General features: G+C 34.0%; 1 long non-coding RNA gene across 1 annotated transcript in view; it reads right to left on the bottom strand.

The window, feature by feature from the left end:
- Positions 1–1,933: 1,933 nt before the first annotated feature.
- The window catches only part of LOC309629843, an 864,222-nt gene continuing 839,056 nt past the window's right edge, over positions 1,934–27,099 (bottom strand). The window contains exon 2 of the long non-coding RNA XR_014245264.1: positions 1,934–2,600. This is a non-coding gene — a long non-coding RNA (uncharacterized lncRNA). The remainder of the gene's footprint in view (positions 2,601–27,099) is intronic.

The raw sequence follows: 27,099 nt of genomic DNA, 5'->3' as shown, positions 1-27,099 counted from the left end.
CTCCAATACAAGTCATTAAAACGTTAAATTTTAAGAAGATTCATAACATATATTTACAGTTATCCCTAAATCACCAAGACACCGTATTGAGAAATAGCTTTATCTTTTTGCAAGAGCATTTTTTATACAATCTTTCCAATGTAGGTATAAAATATATAAATACTCACCTGGAGTACAGATCAAAAAATAAAGCCATATTGAACAGACATCTCATGTCACAAAATAAACAATACCTTATATTAAAACTGAAGGAAAGGTTATGTTTGATTTTGAGTGAGCACTTACTTGAGACACAAGTATAATTCCTCATCACTAATTTTTTAATCATCTACCTTCCAAGTCTTATCATCTAGCAATATCCTATCCACTAACTATGAAACAATGTGGATCTGTACCTTTCGCCATCTCTCTGTCCTGGAAAAATTAATTATCAGGTAAACTATTTAAAGGTCTTCCCACTGGGAGAACTTCCTTTCACCACTGTCCTTTAATGCCACCCAGGAGAAGAGCTGTAATAGAACTATGTGTGAACAAGACCCAAATGACTTTCTTTCTCACTTAACTGGTTATAGGAAAATCCACATAAGGCCAGAAGTCAGCGCTGAGCAAAAAGAAGCAATCTAATATCAGTAGGGGTCCTAGCATTGGGAACCACTTTCTTGTGCAGCTTACTGGTTGCTTAGGTCCTACTTGAGGCCAATTTTGTATACATCATTTCCATTTGATGATAGTTTTATACTGTGCATACCTATCTTAATGACTTGGTGGAGCAGGCAGTGCTAGTACATTTTTGGTAGTTCCAATCACATAACTGCTTGCCAGTCCATGGTCAAGAATTCAGTCTTTACTAGGACTTAGTGGTAAGCCAGAAGCTGTTTCACCAAAGGATAATATTTCTCTAGAGAGAAAGCTATGATTCCAGAATTCTAAAAGGACTGAATTATGATTTACCTCTAGGGACTCACAGAGAAAAAGTTTAATGCGATGTGATTTAGTGATATGGCATCATCTAAATTATATATGACTGTAGTACTAAATTACACACAGTGTAGTTAGTGTCTTATTGTGCAAGCTATAGCATACTTAGAAAGCAAAGTAATAGATACAAATCAGTGTTTTTATCATTTCACTAAGGAGGTCAAGAGAGTTGTGCTGTTAACAGCAACTTGAGTATATTTTAACATAATTAAAATATAAAAATGTATGTATTTGTAAAAGCCAGAAGCTCCTTTGGGATAAATGAAAATGTTGATGTTATTTGAGCAACCTTAGTGATGCTTTTTTGGTAAGATTAAGTTAGGCAAACCTTAACGATAGTCCATCTAGCAAATTATCACTAAAGTAGAAAGCAATATTTGCAGGTTAAAATAGGAGATAATACATCCTCAATACATAAATTTCATTTTGGTACATTAGGTAAGGGCAAAGGTGCTTGAAGGGTCTGTCATTCTCAAGTCTTAATAAATATTTCCACTCTCCATAATGTGGTATATATGACAAGATACCCATACATTTCTATAATAATAGGGTATTCTTGGTTTTGATGTTACATTCTGATTCGTTAAAAACTGCATTATTGTAGCTGCCCAAATCTATATGATAAAACGTGTTTAGATTCAGTTAAGCATGATTCTCCATGGAAGAATTAAAGAGAGACTGTACAATTTAACCAAAGATTCATTAAGGCCCATTATAATTCAGATTAACCTGAAATGTGTTTCATGTCATATATACATATATATATATATATATATATATATATATAATATATATATATATATATATATATATATATTTACACACATAGTTAGGCCCCAGTAAAAAAATAACATTCTTATTTCAGATTATTTTTCAGTTTCTTTGCCTATAGTTGTTATGTTCCAAAGGAAAATAAACAGACTTCTAAGAACACTGGAGGACTACATTATTTAAAAAAATATGTGTCCATATCACATTTTTAAAAAGTCTTAAATTGCTATATTTAAAAATTAAGATAAATGATTCTCTCTTATCATCTATATTTTTTACTAAATTGTGCGTGTGTGCATGTGTGTGTGTATCAAGTCAGTGTGGGATTTACCCCAGGGATGCAAGGATTCTTCAACATATGCAAATCAATCAACGTGATACACCATATTAACAAATTAAGGAAAAAAAACCATATGAGCATACCCAGAGAAAACTGTAATTCAAAAAGACACATGCACCCCAATGTTCATTGCAGCACTATTTACAATAGCCAGGTCATGGAAGCAACCTAAATGCCCATTGACAGATGAATGGATAAAGAAGATGTGGTACATATATACAATGGAATATTACTCAGCCATAAAAAGGAATGAAATTGAGTCATTTGTTAAGATGTGGATGGATCTAGAGACTGTCATACAGAGTGAAGTAAGTCAGAAAGAGAAAAACAAATATCGTATATTAACGCATGTATGTGGAACCTAGAAAAATGGTACAGATGAACCGGTTTGCAGGGCAGAAGTTGAGACACAGATGTAGAGAACAAACGTATGGACACCAAGGGGGGAAAACTGCGGTGGGGTGGGGATGGTGGTGTGCTGAATTGGGTGATTGGGATTGACATGTATACACTGATGTGTATAAAATTGATGACTGATTAAAAAAAAAAACATATGAGCATCTCAATAGATGAAGAAAAAGCTTTTGACAAAATTCAACACCAATTTATGATAAAAACTCTCCATTAAATGGGTATAGAGGGAACCTACCTCAACATAATAAAGGCTATATATGACAAACCCGCAGCAAACATCATACTCAATGGTGAAAAACTGAAAACATTTCCATTAAGATCAGGAACAAGACAAGGATGCCCACTCTCACCAGTCTTATTCAGGATAGTTTTGGAAGTCCTAGCCACAGCAATCAGAGAAGAAAAATAAAAGGAATACAAATTGGAAAAGAAGTAAAACTGTCACTGCCAATGACATGATACTATACATAGAAAATCCTAAAGCTGCCACCAGAAAACTACTAGAAATAATCAATGAATTTGGTAAGGTTGCAGGATACAAAATTAATGCACATAAATCCCTGGCATTCCTATACACCAACAAAGAAAAATCAGAAAGAAAAATTAAGGAAACACTCCCATTTACCATTGCAACAAAAATTAACATACGTAGGAATAAACCTGCCTAAGGAGGCAAAAGAATTGTACTCAAAAAACTATAAAACACTCATGAAAGAAATCAAAGATGACATAAACAGATGGAGAAATATACCATGTTCTTCGATTGGAAGAATCAATATTGTGAAAGTGACTCTACTACCCAAAGCAATTTATATATTCAGTGCAATCCCTATCAAACTAACAATGGCATGCTTCACAGAATTAGAACAAAAAAATTACAATTCATATGGAAACACAAAAGACCCCGAACAGCCAAAACAATCTTGAGAAAGAAAAACGGAGTTGGAGGAATCAGGCTCCCTGACTTCAAACTATACCACAAAGCTACAGTAATCAAGACAGTATGGTACTGGCACAAAAATAGAAATATAGATCAATGGTACAGGATAGAATGCCCAGAGATAAACCCACACACATATGGGCACCTAATTTTCGACAAAGGAGGCAAGAACATACAATGGAGGAAAGACAGCCTCTTCAGTAAGTTGTGCTGGGAAAACTGGACAGGTACGTGTAAAAGAATGAAATTAGAGCACTACCTAACACCATACACAAAAATAAACTCCAAGTGGATTAAAGACTTAAATGTAAGACCAGACACTATAAAACTCTTAGAGGAAAGCATAGGAAAACACTCTGGGATAAACCACAGCAAGATCTTTTTTGACCCATCTCCTAGAGAAATGGAAATAAAAACAAAAACAAATGGGACTTAATTAAACTTAAAAGTTTTTGCACAGCAAAGGAAACCATAAACAAGACAAAAAAGACAGCCCTCAGAATGGGAGGAGATGTTTGCAAATGAAACAACAGACAAAGGATTAATCTCCAAAATATACAAACAGCTCATGGAGCTCAATATCAAAAAAACAAACAATCCAGTTAAAAAATGGACAGAAGACCTAAATAGGCATTTCACCAAGGAAGACATACAGATGGCCAAGAGGCAAATGAAAAGATGCTCAACATCACTAATTATTAGAGAAATGCAAATCAAAACTACAATGAGGTATCACCTCACGCCAGTCAGAAAGGCCATCATCAAAAAATGTAGAAACAACAAATGCTGGAAAGGGTGTGGTGAAAAGGGAACCCTCCTGTACTGTTGGTGGGGATGTAAATTAATACAACCACTGTGGAGAACAGTATGGAGGTTCCTTAAAAAACTAAAAATAGAACTACCATATGACCCAGCAATGCCACTACTGGGCATATACCCTGAGAAAACCATAATTCAGAAAGAGACATGTACCACAATGTTCATTGCAGCTCTATTTACAATAGCCAGGACATGGAACCAACCTAAATGTCCATCGACAGATGAATGGATAAAGATGTGGCATATATATACAGTGGAATATTACTCAGCCATAAAAAAAGCAAAATTGAGTTGTATGTAGTGAGGTAGATGGACCTACAGTCTGTCATACAGAGTGAAGTAAGTCAAAAAGAGAAAAACAAATACCATATACTAATGCATATATATATGGAATCTAAAAAACAAACAAAAAAATGGTACTGATGAACCTAGTTGCAAGGCAGGAATAAAGAGGTAGACATAGAAAATGGAATTGAGGATATGGGATGGCAGGGTGAAGCTGGGGTGAAGTGAGAGTAGCATCGACATATGTACACTACCAAGTGTACAATAGTCAGCTGGTGGGAAGCAGCAGCATAGCACAGGGAGATCGGCTCGGTGCTTTGGGATGACCTAGAGAGGTGGGATAAGGAGAATGGGAGGGAGGCTCCAGAGGGAGGGGATATGGGGACATGTATATGCATATGGCTGATTCGCTTTGTTGTGCAACAGAAACTAACACAGTATTGTGAAGTAATTATACTCCAATAAAGATCTATTAAAAAAAAATTTAATACATTTATTTATTTATTTATTTATTTTTGGCTGCGTTGGGTCTTCGTTGCTGTGCATGGGCTTTCTCTAGTGTGGTGAGCGGGGGCTACTCTTCATTGTGGTGCATGGGCTTCTCATTGCTGTGGCTTCTCTTGTTGCAGAGCACGGCCTCTAGGCACACAGGCTTCAGTAGTTGTGTTTCTTGTGCTCTAGAGCACAGGCTCAGTAGTTTTGGCACACGGGCTTAGTTGCTCCGCGGCATGTGGGATCTTCCTGGACCAGGGCTCGAACCCATGTCCTCTGCATTGGCAGGCAGATTCTTAACCACTGTGTCACCGGGGAAGCCCCTATTTATTAAGAATTTTTAAAGTAGAGATACCCAGCTTTCATAGTCAATTATGTCTCACTGACAGGTATGTTTTCCCTATATTTGATGTTCCACTTTCTGTACTTACTTGACTAATTCCTATACTCTCCAGGAACCATACCATACTCCCATATAATTAATATCTGAGAATTAAAACTTTCCTTACGCCAAGCATGTTTCCAGTCAGTATAAAGTTTTGGACGTCAGTATTCCCAAGGCTTTGGTTAAAATGGTGTGTGGCTTCTTCTGTTCTGGTTTTGTGTTTTGGTTTAGTGCTCAAGATCATGCATGGTTCTTGTCAATAAACCTGAGATCCAAGGATGAGATCTGAGAATTATTCTTTCTTTCAGTTTTGAAAATTACACCCTTATCTTTCTCCTATGAGATATATATATATATATATTTTTTTTTTTAAAGTAGAGGGAAGGATTTTTTATTTATTTATTTATCTATTTTTGGCTGTGTTGGGTCTTTGTTTCATGCGAGGGCTTTCTCTAGTTGTGGCAAGCGGGGGCCACTCTTCATTGCGGTGCATGGGCCTTTCACTAACGCGGCCTCCCCTGTTGCGGAGCACAGGCTCCAGACGCGCAGGCTCAGTAGTTGTGGCTCACGGGCCTAGTTGCTCCGCGGCATGTGGGATCCCCCCAGACCAGGGCTCGAACCCGTGTCCCCTGCATCGGCAGGCAGATTCTCAACCACTGCGCCACCATTGAAGCCCGAGATTTTTTAACATTTCAGAATCATTAAAACTCAACTCACCTTAAACATTTGATGTGTAGAATGAACTATATTTCTGATGTCAGAAAAAGAATGAAAGTGCAAAATAAAAGTTGATGCATTCTTTCTTTTTTTCTGGTATCAAAATGAATCTGCGGCATACTAACTTAGCTTACAACTAGTATAATATCTCTGACCCTTAAAAGTCTTGATAAGACATAGCTGTATAACATAAAATGCCTAGAAGAAAATGTAGGAGAAAATCTTTGTAACCTTTGGTTGAGCAAATAATTTTTAGATACTATATGAAATAGTACAGTAAATTTTGTGGTGATCACTTCATAGTGTATACATATATAAAAACACTACACTGTATGCCTTAAATATATACAGATTTATTTGTGAAATGTCAATAAATCAGTTTTTTAAAAGTATAATCAATTAAAAGTCATATAATTTGAAATTTATCAAAATTAAAGACTTTTACTCTTGAGAAGGCATCACTGAGAGAATGAAAAAACAGACACATACTAGGAGAAATTATTTGCAAAGCATATACTGTGGAAGGACTTATATCCACAATTTATTTTTAAAAAACTCTCAAGACTAATAAAAATAATAAAAAGAGAAAGAAAAATAAGAATCAGATTTGGATAGACAAAGTAACATATATATTTCAAATAAGCATTTGAAAAAGGCTTAATATATTTCATGAAAATGACATATATTAATTTTTTGCATACCCATTAAGGTAAGCACATTAAACATGTATGGACAAAAACTAAAAGAATAAAAGAAGAAGGTCTAACAAAAACTAGAATGGAAAAGAGGAAGTAGGAAATAAAAGAACTTGAAAATGGATCAAATAAATGCAGGTAATGTGAAAAAAAATGGTAAAGAGTAGCAAAATAAAATAATAAAGAATTTCAAATGAAACCGTCATCATAATTAATGCAAATAATTCTACATCTTAAAAGAGACAGCTAGATCTTAAGTTGGTCTAAAACATTAACAAAATCCACTTTTATTCTGTTTACAATAGACATATCAAAACTTTAAGGATTGAAATTAATTGAAAGTAAAAAGAATTAAAACTGTCCTAAGAAAGTATTAAACAGAGAAAGCTAGAAAATTGTATGACAAAATATATTTTTGGTAAAACATTAAAAATATAGTAATTATATAATATTAAGAAAAGAAAAACATAAAATAAACAATTCTAAACTTGAGCATACCTAATTCCACAATCCCAAGCTGTAATAAGTAAACACGTATTATAATTGTGAGAGATTTCAAAATAATTGTCTCTGAAATTACTACATAAAGCAGAGAAAGCAATTGTACAAATACAGATGATTTGAACAACGCGTATGAGATGCTTGAGCTAAGAGATTTAAAGAATTACCCACCTTTAAAGAAAGATATGTTGTTATGGCATATTTTGAACATTTAAAAAATGATCTCATGATATGCCTTAAGGCGAATAATAACAATATCTACAAATTGGTATCATCCAGACCAAATACTCTTATCAGAATATAATATAGAAATAAATGGTAAACTTTTAAACAATATATTTGGAAATTAAAAAACAAACACACACATTTCTAAATACATAATCTATGAGGCAAAGAGAAATGTTAATGGACATCATAAAATATTGCTAGTAAAAATAAAACTGTATAAAGGAAAACCTGCAGAGTACTACTTAATAAACGTAGATAAAAATTTATTATCTTAAGTTTATGGATTTCAAAAATGTTTACTTTAAAAAACCTACCTAAACTTTCTTTGTGAAGTGAAGGAAAACATCATAGGCTATGTTCAAGGAAAGCAGAAGGGAAAAGAAATATTAAATACCTCATATAATAAAATTTTAAAAAATCATACAGAGAATCAATACAACAAGGAATTAGTGCTTTGAGGAAAAATAAATTTGCAAAATTTCCAAAATGCTGATGATTATATCAAGAACAAAGGTGTTTGTGCACACAAACCTACACATAGCCATACCCCTACACACACAGTCACACACATATGAATATTAATAATGAAAAGTGGTTCAAAGATACAGGTAATATAGTGAATGAAAAGCTTTGTTCCAAAATATTTGAAAATACACTTGAAATGGTAAATTTTGTGCAAAACACAAAATCACTCAATAAGAAGTGAATCTAAAAAGAGTGGTAAGCATTAATGATACAGAATTATTTGACAAGAATCTTCTCATGTGAACAGCCATTTTTCTCAAGTTCAGAAAAAGGCATAGATCATATTTATATGAACTATTAAATTTGAAAAAGAGACAGCCATTTCTCCAGTTTTACAAAATGAGCAAGACATTTATGTAAAAATCATAAATCATTATAAGTAAAACCCATCATTGTATAAAAAATACCTTATTACTCATACTCATTTAGAACTTACCTAAGAGATGGAATACGTTCTAATATTGTAAAATATTTTAAATATTTAAAGTAGAAGACAACTTACAACTTTTAATACATGTATAAAATTTCACTGAAATTTAACAATCATTTACCAAGTTTCTCTTAGAGGACTAATGCTAAAGCATTTCTCCCTAATGCTAGGGAGAAATATTGTTAACCTGACAAAATACACAAAACCAAAAGCAAACAGCATTCTTAATGGTGGTGATATAAAAATATTTCTATTGAAGTCAGAAATAACAAAGTACATTTCTAGCAACATTTCTCTTTCTGTAGGATTGTAAAAGAAGGGAAATTAAGAGGTACAAACCTCCAGTTACAAAATAATGAACCATGGAGATAAAATGTACGGTATGTAGAATTTAAAAAATTGTAATAAAAGAAAATAAAGTTGCTGTTTTTTGTATCTCATATATTTTTTGCATATGATACCCAAATTGCAGACAAATTTGGAATTCATGAGAGAGTTTAGTAAGCTTGCTTAAATAAAATCAGTATAAGAAGTCAGAGTGTTCTGGAGCTATGTGCCAGCTAGCAGCAACCATATGGAATAAAGGATTATTATGAAAAATATTATTCCTTCCTAAATGACAGTGAAATACATTAAGTTCCTAAGAATAAATCCAACAAAGCTCAGAAAAAGCTTTTTTAGGGAAAAAAAAAAAAAAAAAACTACTGAAAGATATAAAATGAGTAAATATAAAAATGTACATAAATGTTAATAAAAATATGTACATTCCTTTAATTAAATTTTAAATGCCATACCATTTTGGTTATAATTCCAATATAGTTTTTGTGGTGGTAGTCAAAGTGTCCCTAATATTTACTTGAAATAACTAAGGCAATTTTAAAGAATAGAAAGAGGAAAATTGCACCTACCAGTCTTATTAAAAAGTAATAATTAAAATACTGTGGTATTGAGATGCAAGAGGGAAGAGAAATGGGAACATATTGTATATGTATATGTATAACTGATTCACTTTGTTATAAAGCAGAAGCTAACACACCATTGTAAGGCAATTATACTTCAATAAAGATGTTTAAAAAAAAAAAATACTGTGGTATTGGTGTGACTGTGAGAGAATAGATGACTAGTCTGCAATATGGAGCTCAGAAGCAGATTTTTTTAATGTGTGGACAAGTCATAGCTATCATAGAGGATTAAAATGAGATAATGTTTGGCATTTATTGAGGCTTGCCTTATTGCTGAAAATATGTTTACTGTTACATTCAGTAAACGCATTGGAAAGTCTTTTTTTTTTTAATGTTTATTTATTTATTTTCTTATTAGTCATCCATTTTACACACATCAGTGTATACATGTCAATCCCAGTCTCCCAATTCACCACACCCCTACCCCCCACCGCTTTCCCCCCTTGGTGTCCATATGTTTGTTCTCAACATCTGTGTCTCAATTTCTGCTCTGCAAACCGGTTCGTCTGTACCATTTTCTAGGTTCCACAGATATGCGTTAATATACAACATTTGTTTTTCTCTTTCTGACTTACTTCACTCTGTATGATAGTCTCTGGATGCATCCACATCTCTACAAATGACCCAATTTCGTTCCTATTTATGGCTGAGTAATATTCCGTTTTTTATATGTACCACATCTTCTTTATCCATTCGTCTGTCAATGGGCATTTAGGTTGCTTCCATGAGCTGGCTATTGTAAATAGTGCTGCAATGAACATTGGGGTGCATGTGTCTTTTTGAATTATAGTTTTCTCTGGGTATATGCCCAGTAGTGGGATTGCTGGGTCATATGGGAATTCTGTTTTTAGTCCTTTAACGTTCCATACTGTTCCAACAGTTCCATACTGTTCTCCATAGTGGATGTATCAATTTACATTCCCACCAACAGTGCAAAAGGGTTCCCCTTTCTCCACACCGTCTCCAGCATTTGTTGTTTGTAGATTTTCTGATGATGCCCATTCTAACTGGTGTGAGGTGATACCAAATTGTAGTTTTGATTTGCATTTCTCTAATAGTTAGTGATGTTGAGCAGCTTTTCATGTGCTTCTTGGCCATCTGTATGTCTTCTTTGGAGAAATGTCTATTTAGGTCTTCTGCCCATTTTTGGATTGGGTTTTTTTTTTTTTTTAATATTGAGCTGCATGAGCTGTTTATATATTTTGGAGATTAATCCTTTGTCCGATGATTATTTGCAAATATATTCTCCCATTCTGAGGGTTGTCTTTTTGTCTTGGTTATGGTTTCCTTTGCTGTGCAAAAGCTTTGAAGTTTCATTAGGTCCCATTTGTTTATTTGTGTTTTTATTTCCATTACTCTAGGAGGTGGATCAAAAAAGATCTTGCTGTGATTTATGTCAAAGAGTGTTCTTCCTATGTTTTCCTCTAAGAGTTTTATAGTGCCTGGTCTTACATTTAGGTCTCTAATCCATTTTGAGTTTATTTTTTGTGTATGGTGTTAGGGGGTGTTCTAATTTCATTCTTTCACATGTAGCTGTCCAGTTTTCCCAGCACCACTTATTGAAGAGACTGTTTTTTCTCCATTGTATATCCTTGCCTTCTTTGTCATAGATTAGTTGACCATAGGTGCGTGGGTTTATCTCTGGGCTTTCTATCTTGTTCCATTGATCCATATTTCTGTTTTTGTGCCAGTACCATATTGTCTTGATTACTGTAGCTTTGTAGTATAGTCTGAAGTCAGGAAGTCTGATTCTTCCAGCTCCGTTTTTTTCACTCGAGACTGCTTTGGCTATTCGGGATCTTTTGTGTCTCCATACACATTTTAAGATTTTTTGTTCTAGTTCCATAAAAAATGCCATTGGCAATTTGATAGGAATTGCATTGAATCTGTAGATTGCTTTGGGTAGTATACTCATATTCACAATATTGATTCCTCCAATACAAGAACATGCTATATCTCTCCATCTGTTGGTATCATCTTTAATTTCTTTCAGCAGTGTCTTATAGTTTTCTGCATACAGGTCTTTTGTCTCCCTAGGTAGGTTTATTCCTAGGTATTTTATTCTTTTTGTTGCAATGGTAAGTGGGAGTGTTTCCTTAATTTCTCTTTCAGATTTTTCATCATTAGTGTATAGGAATGTGAGAGATTTCTGTGCATTAATTTTGTATCCTGCTACTTTACACAATTCATTGATTAGCTCTAGTAGTTTTCTGGTGGCATCTTTAGAATTCTCTATGTATAGTATCATGTCATCTGCAAACAATGGCCTTTTATTTCTTCTCTTCCAATTTGTATTCCTTTAATTTCTTTTTCTTGTCTGATTGCTGTGGCTAGGACTTCCAAAATTATGTTGAATAATAGCAGTGAGAGCGGGCAGACTTGTCTTGTTTCTGATCTTAGCGGAATAGATTTCAGTTTTTCACCATTGAGAATGGTGTTGGCTGTGGGTTTGTCATATATGGCCTTTATTATGTTGAAGTAGGTTCCCTCTATGCCCACATTCTGAAGAGTTTTTATCATAAATGGGTGTTGAATTTTGTTAAAAGATTTTTCTGCATCTATTCAGATGATCATATGGTTTTTATTCTTTAATTTGTTAATATGGTGTATCACATTGATTGATTTGCGTATATTGAAGAATCCTTGCATACCTGGGATAAATCCCACTTGATCGTGGTGTATGATCCTTTTAATGTGTTGTTGGATTCTGTTTGCGAGTATTTTGTTGAGGATTTTCGCATCTATATTCATCAGTGATATTGGTCTGTAATTTTCTTTTTTTGTAGTATCTTTTTCTGGGTTTGGTATCAAATCTGGGTTTGGTATCAGGGTGGTGGTGGCCTCATAGAATGAGTTTGGGAGTTTTCCTTCCTCTGCAATTTTTTGGAAGAGTTTGAGAAGGATGGGTGTTAGCTCTTCTCTAAATGTTTGATAGAATTCACCTGTGAAGCCATCTGGTCCTGGACTTTTGTTTGTTGGAAGATTTTTAATCACAGTTTCAATTTCATTACTTGTGATTGGTCTGTTCTTATTTTCTGTTTCTTCCTGGTTCAGTCCTGGAGGGTTATACCTGTCTAAGAATTTGCCATTTCTTCCAGGTTGTCCATTTTTTTGGCATAGAGTTGCTTGTAGTAGTCTTTTAGGATGCTTTGTATTTCTGTGGTGTCTGTTGTAACTTCTCCTTTTTCATTTCTAATTTTATTGATTTGAGTCCTCTCCCTCTTTTTTCTTGATGAGTCTGGCTAATGGTTTATCAATTTTCTTTATCTTCTCAAAGAACCAGCTTGTTATTTTATTGATCTTTGCTATTGTTTTCTTTGTCTCTATTTCATTTATTTCTGCTCTGATCTTTATGATTTCTTTCCTTCTGCTAACTTTGGGTTTTGTTTGTTCTTCTTTCTCTAGTTCCTTTAGGTGTAACATTAGATTGTTTATTTGAGATTTTTCTTATTTCTTGAGGTAGGCTTTTATAGCTATAAAGTTCCCTCTTAGAACTGCTTTTGCTGCATCCCATAGTTTTTGGATCATCGTGTTTTCATTGTCATTTGTCTCTAGGTATTTTTTGATTTCCTCTTTGATTTCTTCAGTGATCTCTTGGTTGTTTGTTAGCGTATTGTTTAGCCTCCATATGTGGTTTTTTTTTTTTTTTTACGTTTTTTTCCCGTAATTGATTTCTAATCTCATTGTGTTGTGGTCAGAAAAGATGCTTAATATGATTTCAGTTTTCTTAAATTTACTGAGGCTTGATTTGTGACCCAAGATATGATCTGTCCTGGAGAATGTTCTGTGCACACTTGAGAAGAAACTGTAACCTGCTGTTTTTGGATGGAATGTCCTATAAATATCAGTTAAATCTATCTGGTCTATTGTGGCATTTAAAGCTTGTGTTTCTTTATCAATTTTCTGTTTGGATGATCTGTCCATTGGTGTAAGTGAGGTGTTAAAGTCCCTCACTATTATTGTGTTGCTGTCGACTTTCTCTGTTAGAGCTGTTAACAGCTGCCTTATGTATTGAGGTGCTCCTATGTTGGGTGCATATATATTTATAATTGTTATATCTTCTTCTTGGATTGATCCCTTGACTGTTACGTAGCGTCCTTCCTTGTCTCTTGTAACATTCTTTATTTTAAAGTCTATTTTATCTGATATGAGTATTGCTACTCCAGCTTTCTTTTGATTTCCATTTGCATGGAATATCTTTTTCCATCCCCTCACTTTCAGTCTGTATGTGTCCCTAGGTCTGAAGTGGGTCTCTTGTAGATAGCATATATATGGGTCTTGTTTTTTTATCCATTCAGCAAGCCTGTGTCTTTTGGTTGGAGCATTTAATCCATTGATGTTTAAGGTAATTATTGATATGTATGTTCCTATTACCATTTTTTAAATTGTTTTGGGTTTGTTTTTGTATGTCCTTTTCTTCTCTTGTGTTTCCTACTTAGAGAAGTTCCTTTAGCATTTGTTGTAGAGCTGGTTTGGTGGTGCTGAATTCTCTTAGCTTTTGTTTTTCTGTAAAGCTTTTGACTTCTCCATCGTATCTGAATGAGATTTTTGCTGGGTAGAGTCATCTTGGTTGTAGGTTCTTTTCTTTCATCACTTTAAGTATATCATGCCACTCCCTTCTGGCTTGCAGAGTTTCTGCTGAGAAGTCAGCTGTTAACCTTATGGGAGTTCCCTTGTATGTTATTTGTCATTTTTCCCTTGCTGCTTTCAATAATTTTTCTTTGTCTTTAATTTTTGCCAATTTGATTACTATGTGTCTCGGCATGTTTCTCCTTCGCTTTATCCTGTATGGGAGTCTCTGCGCTTCCTGGACTTGGGTGGCTATTTCCTTTCCCATGTTAGGGAAGTTTTCAACTATAATCTCTTCAAATATTTTCTCAGGTCCCTTCTCTCTCTCTTCTCCTTCTGGGACCCCTATAATGTGAATGTTGTTGCATTTAATGTTGTCCCAGAGGTCTCAGGCTGTTTTCATTTCTTTTCACTGTTTTCTTTATTCTGTTCTGCAGCAGGGAATTCCACCATTCTGTCTTCCAGGTCACTTATCTGTTCTTCTGCCTCAGTTATTCTGCTATTGATCCCTTCTAGTGTAGTTTTCAATTCAGTTATTATATTGTTCATCTCTGTTTGTTTGTTCTTTGATTCTTCTAGATCTTTGTTAAACATTTCTTGCATCTTCTCGATCTTTGCCTCCATTCTTTTTCCGAGGTCCTGGATCATCTTCACTATCATTATTCTGAATTCTTTTTCTGGATGATTGCCTATCTCCATTTCATTTAGTTGTTTTTCTGGGATTTTATCTTCTTCCTTCATCTGGTACATAGCCCTCTGCCTTTTCATCTTGTGTATCTTTCTGTGAATGTGGTTTTTGTTCCACAGGCTGCAGGATTGTAGTTCTTCTTGCTTCTGCTGTCTGCCCTCTGGTGGATGAGGCTATCTAAGAGGCTTGTGGAAGTTTCCTAATGGGAAGGACTGGTGGTAGGTAGATCTGGATGTTGCTCTGGTGGACAGAGCTCAGTAAAACTTTAACCCGCTTGTCTGCTGATGGGTGGGGTTGGGTTCCCTCCCTATTGGTTGTTTGGCCTGAGGCGACCCAACACTGGAGCCTACCCAAGCTCTTTGTTGGGGCTAATGGTGGACTCTGGGAGGGCTCATGCCAAGGAATACTTCCCAGAACTTCTGCTGCCAGTGTCCTTGTTTCTTAATGAGCCACAGCTGCCACCTGCCTCTGAAGGAGACCGTCCAACACTAGCAGGTAGGTCTGGTTCTGTCTCCTATGGAGTCACTGCTCCTTTCCCTGGGTCCCGATGTGCATACTACTTTGTGTGTGCCCGCCAAGAGTGGAGTCTCTGTTTTCCCCAGTCCTGTCGAAGTCCTGCAATCAAATCCCCTAGCCTTCAAAGTCTGTTTCTCTAGGAATTCCTCCTCCCTTTGCCGGACTCCCAGGTTGGGAAGCCTGATGTGTGGCTCAGAACCTTCACTCCAGTGTGTGGACTTCTGTGGTATAAGTGTTCTCCAGTTTGTGGGTCACCCACCCAGCAGTTATGGGATTTGATTTTATTGTGATAGTGCCCCTCCTACTGTCTCACTGTGGCTTCTCCTTTGTCTTTGCATGTGGGGTATCTTTTTTGGCAAGTTCCAGTGTCTTCCTGTTGATGATTGTTCAGCAGTTAGTTGTGATTCCGGTGTTCTCGAAAGAAGGAGTGAGAGCATTTCCTTCTACTCAGCCATCTTGAACCAGTCTCCTGGAAGGTCTTTAAACCAGTTAATGAATGAAAAATATATGCCAAATAGATCAAGCTTATTAACTGTGTGCCAGTTAATAACTGGGTGAATATGTTGAAATCTCAGTGTTGGTGGAATTGTCAGTTTTTCCCTACAGTTAAATTAAAATTTTCTGTATTCCCTTTAAGTCTTTTTTGGTTAAATTTATATTTGAAAGCCGTGATGAATTAACTTCTTATCATTGCATAGTGTCTGTTTCTCCATACTGGTTTTCTTCAAGTACATGATTTATTTGATGAATTTAGATAAATATAGATTGTGGTTAGTATCTGCCTGATACAACTTTTAATATTTCTTTACTTTCAACATCTGTTGATGTTGTTATGCTCTAGGTTCTTTTCCTATAAACTGTATGTAGTTTTGGAAAATATGAATAGATAAATAGGAATAGAGATAATGATATAATATGAAAATCTGTTACTTTTAAAAGTGACTTAATTCATTTATATTTATTGTGATTACTTGTCTATTTTCACTGACTACCATTTTACATGCAATTTATATGTTTTCTGCATTTTTATCTTTTGTGTTTCTTGTTATTGAAAATTGATGTGATTTTGTTGCTATTGTTTATTCCCTCCCTTCTTTTGAAGACTTTTTGAGAGCTTCTGTCTTGATGGTAAACCACCTCAGGTTTGACCTTAAATGTTTATTTTCCTTTATATTTTAGGACAATGGTTTTGTATTACTGATATCTTTTATTAATTTGGAAAATGCTCAGTCAGTGCTTCTTCGAATGTTGCTTCTGGCCATTTCCATTTCTCTAGTTTTCTTATGGAATGTAAATCAAAGTAATATATTTTGTAATTTTTGCAAGAGAGCTGCATATTTTTATCCTCTGAGTTTTTCTTCTTGTTTCCCTCTGTCTTTGGGTTCTCTAACCCTGTGTTCTGCTTTAAACAGTGTGTTTGCTGTTACACTCAAGTATTGACAGTTTAACTTCAGGAATATGTTTTGTTTGTTTGTTTTGTTTTAATCTGTTCTAAAATATTTACTTGATTTTTTGTTTAGATTCAGATTTTCTGTTGGAATTTTCTTTTTGTTTCTTTTGTCCATTTTTCTCTACTCTCACAAACTATCAATAATAATTGTTTTAAAGTCTTATGTGAAAAATTCCAATATCTAAATCTTCTGTGGATCCATTTCTACTTCTTGGTTCTGTCTTTTGGTTTTGGTCATTGTGTCCAGTTTCTTCTTATGCCACTTAATTTTTTTTTCTAGGATACTGGAGATTGTGGATGAAAAACTGTAGGAAATATGGATAAGGTTTTCTTCCTCTAAGAAAGCTAATATTTTTTTCCGGCAGACAAATAGAGCACCTTGGTTGACTGTAATTGTTTTGGGACTTGATTGTGGTCTACTGGGAATAGGTCTATTCAAGTTTGTTTTTATCCCTAGACTGTAGCATTTTCTTACAGGGCATGCTCTATGTCCTATGCCCTATTTACATCATGTTTAAGAAGTCTTCACTATTTAAAGTCATGAAGGTATTATTCTGTGGTTTCTTCCAAAATGTTTAATATTTACTTCTTACATCTAGGTCTGCAATCTATCTGGAATTTATTTTGGTTTATTGTATGAGGAAAGGGTCAATATATGGTGTGTTGTTTTTTTTTTTTTTTTCCTATATGGTTGTTAGATTGACCCTGCACAGTTTTTTGAAAAGAGTGTTCTTATCTACCATACTATAGTGTACCCTTTGTCACAAATCACATTATCACATAAATGCGAGGGTTTATAGTGAATGAAAGTAAAAGTCTAACTCTTCCATTGGTCCTTTAACTGTCTCTTATTTTGCACACAATATTTTTTATTAAGGAAATAAAAATTTTCACAGTTATCCCAAGAGTTGTATGTTTGTGTCTCTTTTTTTAAGATTTCATACAAAATCTAATTAATTGTAAGGAGAATGAGCACAATATGATTCAAATGATCATTTTTGAAGTTAACATACTCCTGCACACCTGGGAAGAGACAGCAAATACGTGAATTAGGATTTGCCAAAAAAAAAAGGTAGTGTGAGTGAAATCTGCTACACTGACATCCTAAAAACAAAGTACCCACAATCTTACATATCCCTTACAAGGCAAGAGCTTGTCAGTATGACTTCAGATTAAAGATATTTGACACATTCAAAAAGAAGTTTTATTGGTTAGCTTTTGGAATATAACTCTACACAAAAACTATCCCCAAACTATGAGCTGTCCTATAAATGTTAAGCTCCTAGGACCTCAGCTTAACCTGGGTAGGCTCTGCTCCAGGTGAGCCAACTCTGAATTGCTTGGGGTAGGGTAGATTGATTCCACATGTCTAATTCAGATGTCATGTTGAAGAGTCAGTACCTGCTCTGGGCATTCTTCTCATGGTGAAGATTGGGAGCTTCTAGGGGACCAGCCAAGATATATAATGACTCTTATGGCCCATACTCAGAAATCATACTTTCATTTCCATTCACATTTCATTGGCTAAAGCAAGTCACACGGCCAGGCCCAACGTTAGTGAAATGGGAAAGTAGAATCTTCCTATCAGGTTAGTGAAACGTAAAAAATATATGTGCAAAATAATTTACCAGAAATATGTTGCCTTTAGTGCAGTCTTTCTACTTGAAGAAGTAGTAAAGCAAAACATGACTGTGAGCCAAAATGACAGACATCATGAGATTTAGATATCAATAGGTACAATCCAAGAGAAAAGTGAAAAGAATGCAAGACACTACCTGGGTAGAACAAGAGACCAAAGCATCCAGATTGGAACAGGAGAATGGAAGACTTCAGAGAAAAGGTGTATTTGATCAAATAAGTTTTCTTGAAGATTTCAGACGATGGAAAATTGGTAACAGAAAGTAGTACAAAATTTAAAAAATTAAAATGATGGGAAAACAAAAAAAATGTAACAGCTGGGTAAAAAAGCCTTAGTTCATTTATGTAATATAATTATTAATAAGGAACAGAGTAGATTACAGAATTAAGAACATTATAATGAAGAAGGAAAGATGCAGGATAGCTGAACAATGCTTCTTTTTGTAATATGATTTTGGCAAAAAAGGAGGTATTTTACTAATATCACATTAACTCTGTGAAATAAAATAAGAAATGATTTATATTAGAAATAAATTAAAAATTAGATGATAAAATGTGGTATGTGAAAATAATTTTATTATTGTAAAATAATGGCAGTTTTATTGGCAGGAAAAATACACGTTACTATACAAAAAAACAAAGTCATGTTAGTAAACTTAAAATTAAATTGAGTAGGTAAGCATTGTAAACATCTTTTTGTACTTTTTGCATAGTTTGTCCTTATTTTATAGAAGAAATATGAGTAACAAAAATGTCATAAAATTATTTTAAAAGAATATAGTTACGATTTCTCATGTGTATATGAGAGATAGAGGAAACTGCTTTCAAGAGAAAAATAATTTAGATTGGCTTATACACATGTGCATAATACCTATATAATAATTTGGTTTTAGAAAGGTCTTTGCACCTTTAGTCCAAGGTAAGGTTCATTTACAAATCTGTTAATAATAGTACAAAAAAAAGAAAAGTTATCTACTAAGCTCTCACTAATTGCTGAGATATATAAATAATCCTACAACATTGTATGATTTAATGTTACTTTCCCATATACTCTGCAAGTCAGATGTTATCATGCTTAATAATAAGTAGTCAGAGAAATGTTGAACACTTAGACCAAAGTAAGACACTGTTTTAAGTGGCAGAAGCAGAATTCAAATCTTATTTTTCTGACTCGAAAACATGTATTCTTAGTCATAGCAGTGCAGTTTCTCTAATTTACTTTACTTATTCATTCATTTATTTGTTCAGTTGTTTGTTCAATACCCATGCATTGGAGAATTTCTTAAATGGCAGACAATGTATTAGGCAACGGAAGACTAGGGGGTGAAAATAAGTCCTGTAGATACTCTGTGATAGTTACTTTTATTTGTCAACTTGCCTGCATCGTGGGATGCCTAGAAAGCTGGTTAAACATTATTTCTCAGTGTATCTGTGAGAGTGTTTCTGGAAGAGATTAACATTTTAATTGGTAGACCTAGTAAAGCAGATTTCCTTCCTCAATGTAGGTGAGCCTCATCCAATCCAGTGAGGGTCTGAATAGAACAAAAAGATGGAGGAAGGTTGAATTTGCCCTCTTTTTGTGCCTGTCTGCATGAGCTGGAACATGGATCTCTTCCTGCCCTTGTCATTACTAGTTCTCAGGTCTTCGAACTCAAACTGGAATTTATACAATTGGCTCTCTGCTCTCAGGCCTTCAAAATACACCACCAGCCTTCCTGCGTCTCCAACTTGCAGATGGCAGATTATGGGACTTCTCAGATTCCATAATAATGTGAGCTAATACCTCTAATAAAATCTCTTTAAATATAATTATATATACACACATACACACACACTCTGTTGGTCCTGTTTCTCTGGAGAACTCTAATACAAGTTCCTTAGTCCATTGGGAGGCATAAACATATAAATTGTAACGTGGGCAAAAATGATTAAAGTAAAATATTCATTTTCTTTGCTCCTCAAATATCACTTTCCTACTCGACACACACATTAAGTGTGCACTTTCTTTAAAAAAAATCTCTCTTACTTGCTGAGTTCTCTATTTTATCTTGCAGAAACAAAGAATAAAGATAACGGCTAGTTATTGAGAGAAAAGAAGTATAACTGGGAGACCAGTCTGTAGCACCCAGGGAGTAACATAGCAGAATGTGTGTTTGTGTGTTGTGTCTGAGAGAGAAATGGAGAGAAAAGAGATCTAGTCAGAGGCATAAATGAAAAATGAAAGCATGAGACATAGAGGTTGAATTTAATGAAAAATTGGAGGAAGACTACAGAAAGAGTTTCAGGAGCAGCTGCTAGAAGGAAAGATATTTGGAACTATTATATATGTGTGAGAGCTGTTTAAATTTGTTTAAAATATTTTTCTTTGCAGTTATTCTCTTCACTTTCTCAATTCCTAGGTCAAATGATTGTGGTTTTACATTTCAATTATTATCAGGGTTGTTTCCTTCTACATGATATTGCATAAACATTGAGTCTCAAAAGACCCCCAGTATATTGCAGCTATTTACATAATTGTAATAAAATATTGTAATTCTGAGGTGACAGGTATGGACAAATTGAGAAGAATTACAGTGGAGAAAACAATGGTGGGATGAATGCCAAGATGTCTGGCACAAAGCCTGTGTACAGCTTATCCTACTGAGTTGTTCACCACTTTCTTATGAAATTCCAAGAGTCCTCCTTTTTCAGAGAAAACCTCTCTTTGGGTTAAAGTTGTGAATTTTCCCAATATTTCACTTTCTCTTTGTTTATATTAGTATTACTACTTACGTTTTTCATTGTAGCCTGTCAGATTTACCAATCTTTTCCTGTTTTTAAAATTTTTCCATTTGAGTTTTTCCTTCAGATGGCCAAAACTCTTTCCCAAGTGTTGTTTATATTTGTTTTGGGGTTTTATTAAATATACAGATGAAGTTAAAGTGAATGGTATTTTTATGAAGCTTAATCTTTAAATCCACAACCATGATATTCTTTTCTAAATGTTCAAGCATTTTTATGTCCCTTGAGACTGTAATAAAACTCCTTTCATATAAACAGATCTTCCACATTACTTGATAAAGTTAATTTCTAAAAATTTTTGTAATTTTGAAAATAATTTTTTAAATGTATTTCTGTAAGAATTGTATACGATGATTTGTAGGTGTCAAAGATGGGAAGTCAGGAAACTAGTTAGGTGTTTACTAAAATGGTTCAAGAGAGAAATGGTCAGAGAATTAATAAAAAGGATTATGCAGGGCACAGACTTGAAACCTAAGTTGCAGTTGCCATTAGACCAAATTGTTGGCAGATAATTTAGTGTCCTTAAAACTGTAGGGAGTGCTCAAGGATGGTGCAAGCATTATTCTATGACATAGTTTTGGATGCTTAGCCTTGAAGCTAATTCTTCAGCACCTCCCCTGATTCCATTACCTATGCAAAATAATTTAATTTTTTCAACATAATGATGAGTCATCTTCTATTACTTACAACTAGGAACGCTGACAAATATCCACAAAAATAAAGGAAAAATAGCTTTGGGGTGGAATTCAGGACTGAATACATGGTAAAGAGACAAAATTCTAAATGAAATTGTCTCATGCTTCCTTGACTTTTGAAAATATCTGATTTGATCTTCATATATGTCAAACTCAAGAAATACAAATATAACTCAAAACCTTCTCTCTCAAACCTGCCCCTTATTCATGTTATTACTCTATATCCTTATGGCACTGCCTAGTTAAACTCTCACTTCCTCTCACTAAGACTATTAAAATAACATTCTATGTCATCTTTCTGCATCAAGTTTTTGTATCTCACATCTATCTCCTACAATACCTACAGGCTAAATTAGTTGAAAAGGCAGATTTGATAATGTCTCCTCTCTTCTGAAATCTCTTCAGTAGCTTGCTCTCTTTGCAGGATGAGGCGAGCATAAAAGGCCTACTATGTCTCAACATTATCTCCCGTGACCCTATGCTCTGTCCTTTAGTTTTTAGGTCCATGGTCTGGTTGTGGCTTGCTATACATACTTCACTATGGTATACATTTGAACCTTTATTCATGCTATCCTTTCTTTTAGAATAACCTTCCTTGTCCATTCGTTTTGCTAGCTTTAATAGATGACACTAGGAACATTTCTCTCAGGTAGATGATCCTCAGGTGGGAATAAGTGCCTTTTACAACTTTCTATCATTCCACATTTTATATGTACTTTTCCATGTGTAAAATATTGATTTCTTTGATTCTCCCAGAATTTGACTGTTTCTGATGGCAAGAACTTATTCATGTTTGGTACCGAGTGTCTAGTAACATTAACATTAACATTATGTGGCATCATAATGCTTAAGAAATGATGATTCTGTAATTGTAGGTTGTAGGAGACTGATTAAAATACAAAGATGAAATTGGTTAACGTATCTGAAAGCACATTACAAACTCAGAAGTGTCATCTACATCTTACTTCTCATTGTGGCCATCCTTAGAGCACTTTTGACTGAAAAGGGAAGGTAATATTAACACATACGTACATGTTTTTAGGGATTAATTATCTGTATTCCACAATGTGGAAATAAATTTAGTGATTTTACTTACAAAATAATGTGTAGAACATTTTGATGAAATTTTGGCATCTTAATGTAGTTACACAATATAATGTTTCATTTAAATTTTTTTTTTATCTTTAAATTTATTTTTGGTTCAGAAAGAAATATCATTGCATGATGAACTATTGCTTGCTTTTGTCAGTGTGTCAGTATCCTGTGACATTTCCATTCAAGTATTATGTTGGAGAGTTTTATCAGAATTCCACATGAAATAAACATTATGCCTAAAATACTGAGTTTTTCAGAATTATAATAGGTTTTGGAAGTGCATAATTTATTGTGTGAGTATAAGACACCAAAATATAACCATATCTCTAAGTTCATATTATATTGCCCTTGTTTTAGGTGTTATAAAATGACTTTTTGACCCATTTTATTAACTGAGGCAAATTAGTTGTAATATTGCTGGTGGCATTTTGATACTCATACTTTTATAAGTTCATATTTGAATCTTCCAGACACAAGCACCAATAATTATTTTCCAATACAGGAAGTTAATCTAATTGCTTCTCAAATAATTTTAAGAAAACGGTGCAAATTAGGCCTGTTTCCTCTCTAGAATCACTTGTGTTCTGATTTTCTCTGACCTTGAATAGTACAAGTCTTCCTATTGCTTTACTTAGTTTCCACCCCTTTTTCTTCTTTCAATTTTCTTTGAAACTAAGGTCAGCCCTGCTATATCAGTTCCGTACAGAGTAAGAAATGGCTTATGAGAAAGTACAGAAGCTATTTGAGGTTAGAGATATAGCTTAAAGGGAAACATCTAAAGACAAAAAAGTTGGAAAGGCCCAAAGGTTTCACGTGCAATCCTTAAAGAAAAAGAAAATAAAGGTCACATTGATACTAAAACTGTATATGAGTTGATTTCAACTTTGATAGAACGTTGTTTCAGAGTCTGAGTAAAAGAATTATAAGTAATTACAATTTTAAGAGTTTTGTTTATTGTTACATCAGAACTGTATTATATATTTTACAATATGTAACATTTTTCACTATAATATTCCTCATTGTTTTTGTTGTTCAAGTGTGCAAAATCTGTTTCATATGCTCGTATAGAGTCAATGATAACAACTCAGTTTATAAACATTTATGGTTCTTACTATGAATGAACAGGGAATGAGAAGTAAATCACAGTGCTCTTTGGCTCCTGATGCCTAAATCTAAAATAAAACATGTTAGAAACACAGGCACACACACGTTTTTATACAACACAGTTTTATAGTTGCATAATTTTCAAGGGTGAAATAAATGATATAATAAAAGTAGGAATCAAACATGGATGTCACATGCTACAGAAAAATGTTTAACCCAATATTTAGTTTCTTAGGGCTCCCTAACAAAGTTTCATAAAATGGGTGACTTAAAACAATGGAAATTTATTCTCTTACAATTCTGGAGGGCAGAAGTGTAAAATCAAAGTGTCAGCAGTACCATACTCTCTCTGTAGGCTCTAGGAAGGAAGCCTTCTTTGCTTCTTTCTAGCTTCTGGTCTTGCTGACAATTGGCATTCCTTGACTAATTGCTCCATCACTCCAATTTCTGCCTCAGTACTCATGTGGTTGTCTTCCCTCTGTGGGTGTGTCTGTGTACAAATTTCTCTCATAAAGATAGCAGTCATTGGATTTAGGCTCCTGTTAATCCAGTATAATATCATTTTAACTTAATTGCACTTGCAAAGACCCTATTTCCAAATAAGGTCATATTCACAGATACTGAGGATTAGGACTATACCGTATCTTGTGGAAGGACACAGTTCAACCCAGTACACTGAAAGTTATGAATAGATCTTTGAAATTTGGTGTCACTTAGCCTATTTGACAAATGAGTTTCACCTTCTCCAAACTTAGTAATTTTGAGTCAAAGTGATGTTAAGAGTTCAGTGTAGTTCTTAACTCTTATATTAACATTTTCATATGAAATTATATATTGATAGGGCAAATTTATGGCATTTAAGAAATGGGCACACAATAAAGAATGATTTTCTACAAAATACCTTACTATTCAGACTAGGTTTTTTTTTTTTAATGAATTAGGTTTTGCCCAAAGTCACAAAAATACAATTTTTATATGATGACTTTTTTTCATTGCATCTACCATCCTTCATTCCCTTCCTTCCTTCTGAAAACATTTTTCTATTATTATACAGACTAACAATTGTGTGAAGGTGATGATAAAATAAAATACTGCTTTTGTCCTCAAAGAAAGTACAGACTAATGGCAAAAAAGGGAGGAGGAGATACATTAAAATGTAAATATAGTATTAAGATTTGTGATAGAAGAAAACAACTTAATGCCATGAGAATACAGAGGAAGTGCTTCTTAGATGGTGAGATGGAGGTTTTCCTGGAGGAGGTGATATCTGAGCTGATTTTAAAAAAGAAAGAGGAAAGTTAACATCTGAAAAGGCATAAACTTGTGAAACTACATTGAAAACTCAGAAAAATATTTTGCTGGTGTGTAGGAAGTGAGTACACCTAAGGAGATGAAAATTGGGCAGGCGCCAGACTCTGAAGGGCCTTATTTATACTATGAATGTGTATTTTTCTGTTACTTTCATTAATTCAATGCACTTACTACTCCTAAACAAATTAAAAACTATAAAAAGCATCAAAATCAATTGTATAAAAGTTTTTGTTAATAAAAATTAAATATATTTTCACAAGTGTCAACTTACAGCCCAGCTGACAAAGTACTATCTGTAAAAGCAATCGGTGTAACCACATCAGCTCCTTTTTCTTGTTTTTATCCTCACCTGAAATTTTTCTCCTTTATTTTTGATTAACTCTAACCATTTCAAAACCACTAACTCATGTTTTTAAATAAACTTTGTATTTTATAACAGTTTTACATTTATAGAAAAACTGCAAAGATAATGCAGATAGTTCCTATATAACCATTACCAGTTTTCCTGTTATTAATATTTTACATTAGTATGATATATTTGTTACAATTAATGAGCCAATATTACATTATTATTAAGTAAGTCCACACAATGCAGATTTTCTTATTTTTACCTAATGTCTTTTTCTATTCTTGTATCCTATTCAGGGTACCACAGTACTTTTACTTGCCATGCTTCCTTAAGCTCCTCTTGGTTGTGACAGTTCTCAGACTTTACTTGTTTTTGATGACTTTGGCAGTTTTGAGAGTACTGGTCAAGTATTTTGGAGAATGTCCCTTAACTGGAATTTGTCTGAATTTTTAAATCATGTTTCTCAGGTTGAGATTAGAGTTATGTGTTTTGGGGAGGTAGACTCCAGAGGTAAAATGACATTTTAATTATATTACATCAGTGGTACTGTCAACATGCTGTCAATCACTGTTGATGTTAACCATGATAACCTGGTTGAGATAGTGGTTGTCAGGTGTAACCACTGTAAAGATTCTATTTTTCTTCCTTTACATACTGTATTCACTGAAAAAAAAAAGTCACTATAAGTACTCACACTTAAAGAGTGGGGAGTTATACCCACCTCCTTGAGGGCAAAGTATCTACAAAAATTATGTGGAACTCATCGAGGGAGATTTGTCTTTTTTTCCCATTTGCTTCTTATTCAATCATTTATTTATTATAATATGGACTCTTGGATATTAATTTCATACCTTGGTTTATAATCCTCTTCTACTTTATTTATTTTGTTAAATAAATTATTCCATCTTTGACCATTGGCCGGCCTTCCTTCCTTCCTTCCTTTCTTTCTTTCTTTCTCTCTCTCTCTTTCTTCCTTTCTTTCCCTTCTTTCTTCCTTTCTTCCTTTCTTTCCTTTCTCCAGTTATTCCAATGCAATTCGTTGAAAACACAATGCTTTCACCACTGAATTGGCTTTATACTTTTCTCAAACATCACCTAATTATGTATGTGTGTGTTTATTTTTAGGCTCTCTGTTCTGTTCTATTGATCTATGTATCTATAATTTTGCCAATACCACACTGCCTTGATTTTTGTAGTGTTATTTTAAGAATAGCATCTTGTAGTGTGAATCTTCTAAGCTAATCCTTCTTCAGTATTGTATTGGCTATTATAGGCCATTTGCCTTTCCAGAAAAATTTGGAATCATTTTTTCAATATCTGAAAAAGAGAATGTTCAGATATTTATATTGCATTGAATCTGTAGATCAAGTTAGGAAGAATTGGTATCTTAACATATTGAGTCTTCCAGCTCATGAGGACAG

Source organism: Balaenoptera borealis, assembly GCF_965194805.1.
Source record: "Balaenoptera borealis genome assembly, chromosome: 5".
Taxonomy (NCBI): domain Eukaryota; kingdom Metazoa; phylum Chordata; class Mammalia; order Artiodactyla; family Balaenopteridae; genus Balaenoptera; species Balaenoptera borealis.
This window is presented reverse-complemented; position numbering and strand designations above follow the sequence as displayed.